Source organism: Pseudophryne corroboree, chromosome 11, assembly GCF_028390025.1.
Source record: "Pseudophryne corroboree isolate aPseCor3 chromosome 11, aPseCor3.hap2, whole genome shotgun sequence".
In the NCBI taxonomy this organism is placed as follows: domain Eukaryota; kingdom Metazoa; phylum Chordata; class Amphibia; order Anura; family Myobatrachidae; genus Pseudophryne; species Pseudophryne corroboree.
Window position 1 is genome coordinate 258858487 of NC_086454.1, and position 14536 is coordinate 258873022.

Consider the following 14536-nt stretch of genomic DNA (forward strand, 5'->3'; position numbering starts at 1 on the left):
CTACTCACTGCAGTGCCCGCCTCCGTGCCGCCCAGCGCATGATAACAGAGGAAATCCCGGTCAGCTGACCCTGTGACGTGACCGGGATTTCCTCAGCGGCGCCGCATCTGAGAGCAGTGCAATGACAAGCGGCATGTCGGGCCACTTGTCATTGCACTCTGGTGGGGCACAGCAGGCCAGGCAGGATCGGTCCGCGGGCCGCCTGTTGCCCACCCCTACTCTAGAGTCAACTGTTACTAAGCTGACAACAGAGATTGTAAGGGCCAAGCTACTACAGTTCCAAGAACGTATTCCTGTCGAGACCATAGCTGAGGGTTCTGCCTTGATCACAAAGGGCACAAAGTCTAAAAAGCAAAAGTTCAAATGTTTTGTATGTCACAAGATAGGACATAAGGCTTCAGATTGCAGGATGAGAAATTCCAGTGGTGCGCAGAAGCAGTGTGACAAGCCAAACGAGTCAGCAAGGAAGAATTGCTGGTAAATGGACTCGGGGGCCAATAGGCAATTCAGTTGCAATAAACATTGGTTCAATTCTTTAACACTCTGTGTACCCACTACAGTTACAGGGATTGGAAATAAGGTCCTTACTGCATCACAAGCGGGGACAATCACAGTACGTTTAAGAATTGGAGAAACAGTTGTTACAGATATCCAAGATGTGTTGTACAGTCCTAATTTAGGAAGTAATCTCATTGCTATCAACGTCCTAGAGAAAAAAGGCTACAAAGTCCAATTTCAGAAGTGCAAGTGTATGGTGCAAAATAAAAGAGCGACTGTTATTGCTTCAGCCACCCGGTGCAACCAACTATATGTCCTAGACAATGAGGAGTGTACTGCAATGATAGCTACTGATAAAAACAGTCAATGGAGCTGTGGCACAAACACTTGGGTCATCTAGGATATGACAACGTCCAGAAACTGCTAGATGGAATGGTAACAGGGATCACCTTGAGCAATATTGAAAGACCCATGTGTGAGAGTTGCATAAAAGGCAAGCAAACTTGCAACCCATTTCCAAAGTCAGTTAATAGAGCAGAGTGGTGAAATGGAGGTAGAATCAATCAGTGGCTACTGGTACTTCATGACTCTCATTGAGACACCACAAGAATGACAAACGTGTACTTCATTAAAGAAAAGAGTGAAGTTGTCAACAAAATGGTGGAATACAAAAACCTGGTGGAGACTCAGACGGGTCTGAAACTAAAGATCCTGAGATCAGACAATGGTGGAGAGTATGATAACAAAGTCTTAGCTGCATTCCTTAGAAAATGTGGCATAAAGCATCAGCTAACAATTGCCTACACACCAGAACAGAATTGTTTGAGTGAGTGGGCAAACTGCACAATTGTTGAGAGAGCACGGACTATGTTAAGTGATGCTGGCCTGGAAAAGAAGTTTTGGGCAAAGCAGTATTTACTGCAGTATACCTAAAGAATTGTGCACCTACAGTGGCCGTCAAAGGTAAAACGCCACTGGAGGCGTGGTCCAGAAAAAAGCCAAGTATCAGTCATCTTCGTGTCTTCGGAAGCAAAGCTTTTGCACATATACCAAAGGAAAAGAGGAGAAAGTTAGATCCAAAGTCCATAGAATGTATAATGCTCAGATACTGCGAAGAAAGCAAAGGATACAGACTTTTGGGATGAAATAGCACCACAGACTGCAGTGGAGCAAGAAGAGAATGTATAACTAGATGTACAAAAGCATGTCTGAATCTGAGAGTGTCAAAGTAGACAACGAATCAGGGAACAGAAGTTCCATGAAGAGCAACAAAGGAGTTCCAGCCAAGAAATACAGTGAGGAGTATGCATACATAGCTTACTGTGAACCTCAAAACATACAAGAAGCAAAGTCAAGCAGTGATTGGACAGAGTGTAAGTCAGCAATTGATACAGAACTATCAGCACTAAATGATAACAGTATATGGACTATGGTTGATAGACCAAGTGACCGTAAAACGATCAAGAACAAGTGGGTCTTCTCCAAGAAGTTGAATGCAGATGGGACAGTAGCTCGTTACAAAGCCCGACTTGTTGCCAAGGGATATACCTAGAAGTCTGGAATCGATTACAGAGATCTACTCACCTGTCGCAAGGTATAGTACCCGTTGATTAATGATTGCTATTGCTACACTACATGATCTACTGTTATATCAGCTAGACTTTGATTCTGCATTCCTGAATGGTGAGTTAGTTGAGGAAATTTATATCGAACCACCTGAACACTATGATGTGGATATATTCCAAACTGGGAAAGTTTGTCTCTTAAAGAAGTCACTATATGGCCTCAAGCAAAGTGGTCATTGCTGGTATGTGAAGTTGGATGCAGTATTACTAGAAATTAACTTTGTTAGGTCAGAGACTAATCACTGCCTATACCATAAGACTATAGAAGAAAAATTGTTCATATTAGCTGTGTATGTGGATGATTTACTTCTGGCAGGTCAAGAAAATCACATCACTAACATAAAGCACCAGCTTAAACAAAGATTAAAGTTAAAAGATCTAGACCCTGCAAATCACTTACTAGGCATGAAAAGTGTACAAAATCTAGTAGAAGGGACTGTCACAATTGACCAACAAACATACATTGAGGCAATAATTTCCAAATATGGAATGACAGATGCAAAACCAGTAAGTACTCCCATTGACAAGAGTGTAAAGATGGTCAAGGCCATGTCACCAAGCAGCAAGGGGGAGATAGAGGAAATGCAAGAAATCCCTTATCAAAATGCCGTTGGTAGTTTGATGTATGCAAGTATTGGGACACATCCTGACATCACGCATGCAGTGGGTCGGGGAAGCCAGTTTGCAAATAATCCAGTGAGACAACACTGGATTGCTGTAAAGAGAATTCTAAGGTACCTCAAAGGTACAAGTTCACTAAAGCTGAGATTTACAAAAACAACAGACACCAGCTTAAATGTATACTGTGATGCCGACTGGAGGTCAGATGAGGACAACAGATGTTCCTATACTGGATACCTGTTTGCACTAGCAGGCACAGCCGTAAGCTGGGCAAGTAGAAAACAACCCAAAGTTGCTCTTTCCATGACAGAGGCAAAGTATATGGTGCTCACAGAAACTTCAAAAGAAGTGATTTGGATAAAAGAGACTTTATGTGAATTAGGTCTTCTTTATCACAGTGAGATCATCAACATAAAGGGCTAAATGTAATAGAGGGAGAGTTTAAAATAGTGAGAGTTTTGGTAAGGTTTTGCAGTTTTTTTTAAAAGTGGCAATCATTTACACAGCAAGATCAACATGGTTTTGCAGTGTAAATGATTGCCACTTTAATAAAAAATGAAAAACCTTACCAAATCTCTCACTTTCTGAAACTCTCACTCTATTACATTTGGCCCAAAGTGTGATAACATTGGAGCAATTGATCTTTCTTGTAGCACAAAGCATCATGGACGGTCTAAGCACATTGCTATAAGACATCACTTAATTTGTGAACTAGTGAAAAACAAGTACATCAAGGTGGAATATGTTGCAAGCGAAGAAAATCTTACCGACATGTTGACAAAAGGACTGTCATCACACTTGTTGCGTGCATTCATGAAGGAATGTGGACTGTAATATGTTTAATGTTGATTTAGTCTTACTGTTTTTGCTTCACAATTATGTTTTCGGTATACAGGAATGACTTTATTGAAGTGTTTGATAATATGTCATGTTCTTTTAAATATGTGACCGGAGACAGTCTTAAGCGAGGGGGAGTGTTAGTATACAGTGTGCTCTGTGCCTGTCTCCTTCTAAAATAGGATCCAATGGGCACATTCCCTAGTGTTTGTTCCCTAGTGCCAGTGTCTCTCGGAGGTGGAGATTAGTCTATGCTCTGACCCTCCATCTTAGTGACAGTGTGCGTGTGGAGCTGAGACCGGGAGCGGAGCTCAGTGTGTGAACAGAATGAGAGACTTACAGTGTTCTTGCATGTACCGCACCTCCAGAGCTATCACAGAGCCGGGGGAAGGTGCACCTTCTTCATAGCGGGAGTCAGACTGCACTGCCGTGCAATCCTCCATCCTTTTACCACCGGAGACATCCTCTGCTGATATACCGCAGCCACACGAACAGACTGATAAGTACCGCTACCATTGCTGTGTTACCTTGTCTGATATAAGGAACTAGATTGCCTATACCAGGCCTGGCCAACCTGTGGCTCTCCAGCTGTTGTAAAACTACAAGTCCCATCATGCTTTGCCACAGTTTTGCTATTACGGAAGGCTCAAACTGTGGCAGGGCATGCTGGGATGTGTAGTTTCACAACATCTGGAGAGCCACAGGTTGGCCAGGCCTGGCCTATACCAATAATACATCCAAGTCACATGTGTGTTTACTGAATAAACCTGCATTACAGTTTAAACTCATTACGTTTGTGGACTAACGTCACTGTACCAGGCACCGCAATACTCTGCCAACAATTCCAACAGTATAATCGCATATTTCAATGCAATATTGCTCACTAATAATGCACCCAAATCTCATTGCAAATGCAATTATCAATAAATCTGCCCCATAGTGTCCTCTCTCCTTTTTCTTTGTGGGAGATCAGTCACATTTGTCATTGCCACAAACCTGTAATCTGGGCAATCTCACCCACCCTAGCCACCTTCACACATCTCATTTATGGCTAGTTTGCAAGGTTCATACAGGTGTCACCTGCTAAATGTGATATACTGACTGTGGAGTGGTTAAAGGGAAACATTCTTTGAGCAGTCAAGGTTCACGTCAAGTGTAAGTTGGCTGGTAACAGTGATGCTGGAATGTTTCGGAGGCTCAGACAAGGGAAAGAAGTAGATTGATTAGAGCCACCATGCAGATCCTACCAATCCACTTTCATGCCAATCACACTGATTAAACAGAGGGCAAGTCAGGGTACCATCAAGGGAATTTAAGGTTGCGCATTTTCATGTGTGCACACTGTTATGGCACACTGATGTTTTCCATTGTACTGCTTGGCCTGCTTCACTGTAACTTTACAGAAATAGTATGTCCTAATGTCAGTAGAGTAAAACAGAATTATTATTCATGATATGTATGTTGTAGTAAATTGGAATTCTGCCCAAACATACATACTGTGCATTATTGCACTTGCCTATTTCAGTTCATTTGAATGCATTTTTAAGGTTCATCTAAACACATGGGCTTTTTTGGCAGCTGCCCAGTACCCCAGATTCTAGGGTCCTTCAAGCAGGGGCAGACTGGGCTGGTGGTATAACTAGATTAAGGGGGACCCTGTGACCCCATCTGTCAGGGGCCTACCTGGCCGGAGCACACTGACATCACTAGCTTTCCCTCTTGTGCAGCAGCAGAACCAGGCTGCCAAAATGTGAGCAGAACAGTATGCAATGCAGGCAGAGACACAGGAGTATCAGGTTTCATGAGATACCTACAGAGCTTCCTGACCAGAGGAGAGATAGAAGGTTGTTTAAGTTGTCTTTGTTCCACTACAAGAAAAGTTTCTAAGATAGTTGTCTCTCAATGAGGTGGAGCTATAAACAGTACCCAAGGATTATTAAACTATTAATTTCAATTTAATATACACCATTGGTTTACATTTAATATACACAATCCATACCTCCCACCATGATGCATTCCAGGAGGGACAATGTTCTCTCTCTGGAGCGTGCCAATTAGTAACCATGCATGGTGAGGAGGAGCTGGCATTTTGGTGTCACCCCCTTAGAGGGTGACACCTATGTGCAGTCCGCACCCATCTAGTAACGCCAATGATTTTAGGTCTGGTGGTCCTTCAAGTTATATTTTTACACAACCAGTGAATAGGGACAGAACTACATCATATACTGTCCCTACAGTGGCGTAAGTTAGTCACTGTTGCCCGGAGGCAAGATAAATATTGGTGCCCCCCTATTTCCTATATTAAGATAAATATATGTGTGTGTGTGTGTGTGTGTGTGTGTGTGTGTGTGTGTGTGTGTGTGTGTGTGTGTGTGTGTGTGTGTGTGTGTGTGTGTGTGTGTTTATGGAGTGTTCTGAAAAAAATGTATTTATACAATTAATTGTCTTTTATTTTAAATCACACAATTCTTAGCAGCCATACCCAGGATTAGAACCCATGACCTGTTACACTAACAGCAGACACTTTACTGATGGAGCTATTTGCTCCTGTAGAGGAAGCATGAGAATTCTAACTTTATGAAGTTACGTGTAATTGTCAGAGAAGTATCTTCATATAGTTAAAATTCTCATATTTTCTATACAGGAGCAAATAGCTTCATCAGGAAGGTGTCTGCTTCCAGTGTAACAGTGTGGTTTCTAATCCTGGGTGTGATACTTGTAAAATCTGTATATTCAGTATAATAAAGAGGGTGTGATTTGTGGGATCCGGTCTGAAGATCGTCAGTGTCTAGGTTGACAATGTTTAGGTCGACAGGTCTAAAGGTCGACATGAGTTTTTCACATTTTTTTTCTTTTTTTGAATTTTTTCATACTTAACGATCCACGTGGACTACATTTGGAACGGTAAAGTGTGCCGAGCGAAGCGGTAGCGGAGCGAAGGCACCATGCCCAAAGCATGGCAAGCGAAGCGAGCCATGCGAGGGGACGCGGTGCACTAATTTGGGATCCCGGTCACTCTACGAAGAAAACGACACAAAAAAAAAAGAAAAATCCTCATGTCGACCTTTAGACCTGTCGACCTAGCACATGTCGACCTAAAAACCCTGTCGACCTTCCATCCATGTCGACCTAGTGACTGTCGACCTATAGTGGTTGACCTAAACATTGTCGACCTAGACACTGTCGATTTGATGAACCACACCCGTGATTTGTAAGGTGCAGGGACCAGTGAGGAAGTCGGCCACTGAAAAGACAGCGACAGCTATCAATGAACGTAATTCAATGGTGTCACAGAATGGGAGGAGAGGTGCCCCCCTTCAGAGTAGGAGCCCGGCGGCAGATGACTCCGTTGCCTCCCAGAGTTCTGCCTCTGTGTCCCTACATTATGACCTTTTTCATCCCAAACAATATATTATTCCACAGATTTTCTCACCTTTTATCATGGCAGTTACCTGAGCAGAGTTAATTGATATTATAGAAACAATTCTACGCACTATGATTAATTAAGTTGGTACTAGGAGAAATGGGTGAATTTAAAGTAATGATTATATGACACTTTCCAATTTCTCTGTTTGCCTGGTATAACCTTTTTATTGCACAACATCATTACCCATTGCTGTCCCTTGTATTAGTTTTCCACCTCTTTCTTTTATATAAAAGTTTTCAAATTACCTCCTTTACGAAACACATTTCTAGATCCACCCAGAACATCAAAGTGCACATTTACTGTATACTCTTGGTAGATTAGTACATAAGGTAAGGGTCCCATGGTTTGTTGAGAGGTAAGAAATGTGCACTGTGCAAAAGTAAATAAACTCCCATCAAAGTCACACTCCTACCACTTTAGAGCTACTGCTTCCATTAGTTACATTATGTTTTTCTCTTAAAGTACTGGTTTACAAGATTCAATTTCAGAGCTGGTGAAAAGACTCAGTGATTTTTTATTTGGAGTTGAAATCTCTGTGTGGGTCTTTTCAATGCATAGAACCAGGGGCGTATCTATCCATTGGCCAGGATGGCTCTCGCCAGGGGCTCCAGGCAAGGAGGGGGTGCCGTCTGGCAGTGCCATCCATGTCCAGGGGGTAGAATCCAGTAGTACTGTCAGACTTGGTGACTGTCTGTTAGTTCTGGCGCAAGTGTCAGGTGGCAGCGCACCGCAACTCACTTGTAATCAGACTCAACATAAACTACAGCTCCCAGCATCCCTTGTTGCCGTGAGCTCCGGGAGCTGTAGTTTATTTTGAGTCTGATTGATCACTAGTGCAGTGCTGTGCCGCTGGACACCGGCGTCGGCAGTAACAGACAGTCACAAGGTACACTCCGAATTAAGTGAGGGGAGGGGTGGCACAAGACTGTAGTGCACGACATTGACCTTCGGGAAGTGGACGGAATGGAAACGGGGGGCGGGGCTACACGGCACTCAGTCAGTGCCAGGCAACCCAGCAGCATGGAGGAGAGAGGGAGAGGACAAGGAGCTACTAAAGTACATGCATTGAGTGTACCCTGTCTGTGAAGTGAGGGAGGTAAACACTATATAGTCTGTCTGTATGTGTGTCTGCATTTATGTATGTGACTATATGTGTATGTATGTTTGGGGTGGTATTCATGTGACCGGCGGTCAGCTGACCGACAGTCACATGACCTCCTCCACCATCCCGACGGCTCACTATCCCGATGGTCGGCATGCCGACCAACAGGGACTATTTCCACTCGTGGGTGTCCATGACTCCCATAGAGTGGGAATAGAACCCGTGGCGAGCGCAGCGAGCCCGCAAGGGGCTTGCTGCACTCGCCCCTCCCCGCCGGGATCCCGGCGTCGGTATGCTGCCGGGATCCCGGCGTCGATAAGCTGACCGGCGGTCTCCCGACCGCTGGTCAGCCGTACTACACCCGTATGTTTGTGTGTATAAGCATCTACTGTATTTATATGTGTATTAGTGTGTGACTATGTATGTGAATAAGTGTGTAACTATATATGTATGTGACTGTATATATGTGTGTAACTATTTGTATATACTGCATGTGTGACTGTACTGTATATCATATGTACTGTATGTGTTTTGTGTGTGACAGTATGTATGTAAGTGTATATGTGTGTGCCTATGGGCGGGATCAGATGTACTAATGGCAGTGGGGGTTATTCGGTAAGGATTGCAGATTCCCTTTCTATTGCATGCTGGGGGATGCTCATCCATTGCAGGGCGAGGCCGGCCAGCATGCTGAATGTCCTGCTCAGTGACAGCAACCGCAATTTCATTGTGATCACAGCAACTGTGGACGACCCCCTCAGCTGCAGCTAGGCTGCGTATGCAGGTGGTCTGCTGCCATTTTTCCCATATGGGTGGCTGCGTGTGATGTCACTCAGTCGCCCCGAAAATGCAGACAGACCGACCCTGTTTTTCCCACGCTGCCCCTCGCAAAGGTCCATCACTGCCCCCCGCCCTCCGCCTCTGCTTGTCAATCAGGCAGCGGTGTTTACAGCCAATGTGATCCAATCGACGGCGCGCTGAGAACAGAAATATTGCAGTCGCATCCCTGAATATGGTTTGACCGCGTTCCTCTTATAAAAATAGAAATATATTTACTAGAACTGGTCGACATTTCTATTTTCTATTTGCATTCCCCATATGCCTTCTATAGACAGTGGGGCAGATGTATTAAGCCTGGAGAAGTGATAAAGCAGTGATAAGTGCAAGGTGATAGTGCACCAGCCAATCAGCTCCAATATGTAAATTAACAGTTAGGAGCTGATTGGCTGGTGCGTTATCACCTTGCACTTATCACTGCTTTATCACTTCTCCAGTCTTAATACATCTGCCCCAACGTTTCCTATAGGGGTACTACTGCGTGGCATAACGTGAATAAGAGACACTACTTTGCAGTGTAATGTGATACTGTGTGGCATAATGTGAATAAGAGACACTACTGTGCGGCGTAATATGCTACTGTTTGGCATCATTTGAATTGGAAGTACTATTGTGTGGCCACGCTCCTTCCCCACAAGGCCACGCCCTTTTTTTATATACACTCCTTATTTCAAATATGTGTGTATGTGTGTGTGAGAGTGTGTGTGGGGGGGGGGGGGGCACCAGCCCTTACTTTGCCAGAGGCGCTCGGACCCCTAGATACACCCCTGCATAGAACACCTGCTGTCTCCTCTCAAGCCTCCTATCAGCCACTGCAAACTTCTGCTCTTCTGCCAAATATCTCCTTGATCCTCAAACTCATTCTCCTGAGTGGAGATCTAGGGGCTTTGTTAGTAGAGCTAGAGCCCCCTAGGATAGAGCCGTAATTAGACTTTTTGGTTCCCTGTGCCAGAGAGAGAATTGGTGCCCTCCCCACCGTTTTTACAATAGGGACATAAGGCACATGTCTCGTGGGGAAGGGGCATGACAAGATTGATCCCAGATAAAGCCTATACTATGATTCCCCTTCCCACATTATATACTCAGGGTTGGACTGGCTCACAGGGGTACCAGGGAAACCACTGGTAGGCCCCACTGCCTGAGGGCCCAATCCTTCCTCTAGGGATCAGGTTCCAGACTGTGCACTTGTATTATACATGGTAGATATGTTGCATTACACTGCACTAAACTATTGTGTATTTCAAGCCTCTGTGGAGGCTGGCCACACCCCCTTTGTAGGCTGGACACACCCCTAAACATGGGCCCTTATTACTGCATTCCCCCAGTGGGCCCTTCATGCCCCAGTCCGACACTGTATATACTGTATATACCTGTATACCAAAAAGTATGTTCAGATCTAAAAGTTTAACAATTATATTTTATTACATACATGGTATAAATAAAACAATAATAACGACTAAAATATATAGAGAGCCTGGTTAAAATATAAGCATAAAACAATATAAAATAGAAGTGTATCTTATCTTAAAAAGCTGGAGGTCACAATAAGGGAAACTTAAGAGCTTGTTGTTATTTAGTTACAATACCCTATATTAAATGACACATTTCAATATACTGCCAAACCCAGGATTCAAACCTATAACCTGTTGAATTCTAATCAAACACTCTACTCATTGAGCTATTTGATCCTGTAGAACAGCTATGAACACTATACGAAGCTACTGGTACTTTGTAAAAACATAATCAGCATTGTAATTGAGCAGATCTATGTAGTGTGCAGCCACACATCCAATCTCTTGCAGCCACACACTACAAAGATCTGCTCAGCAGCAATGCTGATAATTTTTTTTACAAGGTAAGCTTCAAATAGTTAGAATTCTCTAGCCTAGAATTATCTACCTTTCTATGCAGGGGCAGATAGCTCTATGAATAGATTGCCTGACTGCAGTGCCACAAGCGTCCCCTACCCTGCAGTGCTATGTGTGGTTCTGTATCCGCATACACCTAGTTACGGCCCTGCCCTCAGATATCTTAATTTTTATATATGTATGTATGTATGTATGTATGTATGTATGTATGTATGCGTATGTATGTGTGTGTATATGTATGTATGTATGTATGTATATGTATATATATATGTATGCATACCCTTCAACTGTACCTTTTTGGCCGGTACAGTACCGTTTTTTCAAGGTCTGTACCGGCCAAAAAGGGCTTTGTACCGATTTTTGACTCACTGCATCTCCATTGAAAGTATAGGAAAGGGGCATGGCCACGCCCCCTTTACCTGCGGCCACGCCCCCTTTCCTTATTTGTACCGGTTTTTACGTGTACAATGTTGAAGGGTCAGGGCCGGCGCTTCCATTAGGCAGCTGCCTATGGGCGGCGAGACTTGAGGGGTGGCCCGATTCTCCCGTCCCCATACGAGGAGGTCAGTGCTAAACCACTCCCAAAGCTCGCTCAAGGGCTGTTAAATAGGAGCGGCAGAAAGGTAAGGGCAGAGTACGCCAGCCGCTGCTGACTGTTACCTATGACTGCAGCTGACAGACAGCTGCCAGCAGCACCTTGGTGAGGGTCCGGCGCCACTGACTCTCTGGCCGCCCACTGTGATGCTTTGTGCTCCAGGGTGCCCCACACTGACTCGGCGCTGCTTCATTGCTGTTCTGCGGCTGCCTGCAGTCTTAACCCTCCCAATCCTGTGTTGAGTCACGGGCCCGGCCAAGCAGGGGCCAGAATGGCAGCTGTGTTTAACTGTGGATTAGTTCTGGGCCGCCAGCCTGCTGTAGCTGGTACACCTGCAGGCAGCCGCAACCATAGAGAGACACTTAAGAGCCGGCGGCATTTCGGATTCCTCCTAGTAAGGGGTGCAGGGCGGGCTGTTCCACTCTTCTGAATAACTCCGCCCCCTCATGCTCCTCCTCCCCAGCAAGTTCTTCCCCCTGTGCTGGAGTCCCTGATGGCGGCTGCTGGGTGCTTTCCTGTGTCCAGGGCAGTGAGTTGGACTGGGGTAAGTTTTATTATTCCCCGAAGGGAATCACAAATTTCAGACTCCGCCCCTTTTCCACGAGGGGGCGGGGCTTAGCGGGCTTGGGGGGTTACTGGAGACACTACTACCAAACTGCCTCACTAAATACAGTGGCAGCGTGCAGCTTGTCTGTGGGTCCAAGTGAAGATGTGCCCATCATATCAGTGAGGTGGGAGGAGCCACACAATCCATGCAGCAGAGTCTAGCAAGCAGCAGCACCATACAGGAGGAGGAAGAGGGAACCAGCCCAGGTGCCATTCCAGGTCTGGATTTAAATACTTTACTTGGCTCTGCTCCAGACATGAAACGTTACCTGCTACTCCCCCACCCCCATCACTCTGTCTAAGCTCTCCCAACCATACCTGTATTGCAACCATGTGTGAGACATAGTTCATTTTATGGCAGGGTGTGTAGTGCAATGTACATCTTTTCCATGTTTTCTAGCATCCCTGATGTTGTAAACATGGGGAGGTTGTATTTATCTCCACTTTCTCAGGCTGTGGGTCATGTCACATACATGGCAGCAGCACTAGCACAGCCCTCGTCCTGATAGGAGTTTTGCACCGCAATCAATAGGGGACTGCTGGGATGCGGTTAATATCCTGGCTGTCGGGATCCCGGCTGCTGAAATACCAACGTCGGTATACCGACACCCATCAAAATCCCAATATCGGAATTCCAACAGGGTCAGGATACCAATGCCTAAACTTCAACAGCCAGGATCCCGACCGCTGTAAGTATAGCCGCCGGAGCTCTCATTAGTGCTGGGGGGGTTTAGGTTTAGCCAACATCGGAGGGGTGAGGGTTAGGCTGCAGGGGTGGGTGGGAAGTTAACGGTTAGGCTGTGGCCAGGGGGGGTTAGAGTCAGGCACCACTGTGGGGAGGTAAGGTTTAGGAACTAAGGGGGGAGGGTTAGGTTTAGGCTGCGGGGATGGGGGGGCTAGGTTTAGGCACCAGCAGGGGGAGGTTAGGGTTAGGCTGCGGGTATGGAGGGTTAGGGGACAGGGGTTAGATCACTAAAATCACCCCTGTCGGGATTTCACAAATCAGAATGCTGGCGTCTGTATTTCTACAGTTGGCGTCCCGTCTGGCGGTCATTCATTCCGCACCCGTACTGCTATTAGAAACCACAGACAGCAGCTACATAAGAGAATATTTATGTTTCTGTCTAATATGTTACTGTGTATTTCTGACTTTTATATACCCTATGTTGTAGAGGACTGTGTAATGGCCCTGATTCCGAGTTGTTCGCTCGCTAGCTGCTTATAGCAGCAATGCAAACGCTAAGCCGCCGCCCTCTGGGAGTGTATCTTAGCTTAGCAAAAGTACGACCGAAAACATCGCAGTGCGGCAGCAAAAGACTGTGCAGTTTCTGAGTACCTCCAGACCTACTCCTTCCTTGCGATCACTTCAGACCATTCAGTTCCTGATTTGACGTCACAAACACGCCCAGCGTTCTTCCAGCCACGCCTGCGTTTCTGCAGGCACGCCTGCGTTGTATCTGACACGCCTGCGTTTTTTCTCACACTCCCTGAAAACGGCCAGTTACCTCCCAGAAACGCCCTATTCCTGTCAATCACTCTGTGGCATGTAGTGCGATTGAAAAGCGTCGTTTGAGCTTGTGTGAAAGTACAATGGATGATGTGAAAGTCTGCCGCACGTGCGCATTGCGAACCATGCGCAGAAATGCAGTTTTTTCACTTAATAGCAGAAATGCGTCCGAAATCTGCTAGCGAACAACTCGGAATGAGGGCCAATGTTTGGTGTGAATTTGGAATGTGAAACGACGGGAAGTGGTGATGTTATGTCACATGTGTGTGAATGGTAATCTTTAATTCATTACACTGGATTTTGCACTGTAAATGATAGTGTATTTTATTAAAATCAGTGGAGTCACGGTGCTCACTGTCGGGTTGGTCACTTGTGACTACCCTTTCCACTGTATACCTTCCTCAGTAGTATACTCCCACTATTAGGGGTACCCACTAGTAGTGGGAATTATATGAACTTTTAGAGAACACCGTTAACTAGAGCCTATGGGCCTAATTCTGAGTTGATCGCAGCAACAATTTTGTTAGCAGTTGGGCAAAACCATGTGCACTGCAGGGGGGACAGATATAACATGTGCAGAGAGAGTTAGATTTGCGTGGGGTGTGTTCAAACTGAAATCTAAATTGCAGTGTAAAATAAAGCAGCCAGTATTTACCCTGCACAGAAACAATATAACCCACCCAAATCTAACTCTCTCTGCAAATGTTATATCTGCCACACCTGCAGTGCACATGGTTTTGCCCAGTTACTAACAAACTTGCTGCTGCGATCAACTCAGAATTACCCCCTATGTTCCCCTATACATGTGAAACATCCTTTGTAAATGTCAGTACAGGATGGGGATAAAACCTCTAGTGGCGTCCCATGTAATGTCTAAGCACACTGTCAGGGTGTGGAGTTGCAGCCTTGTAGTATACTCACTGGAGACTCGCTCTGCGCGCCTGTGCCAGCTTAGTAGCAACACCCACATTATTCACAGCTCCGCCCGCCTCTGCACCACTGTCCTCACCCAG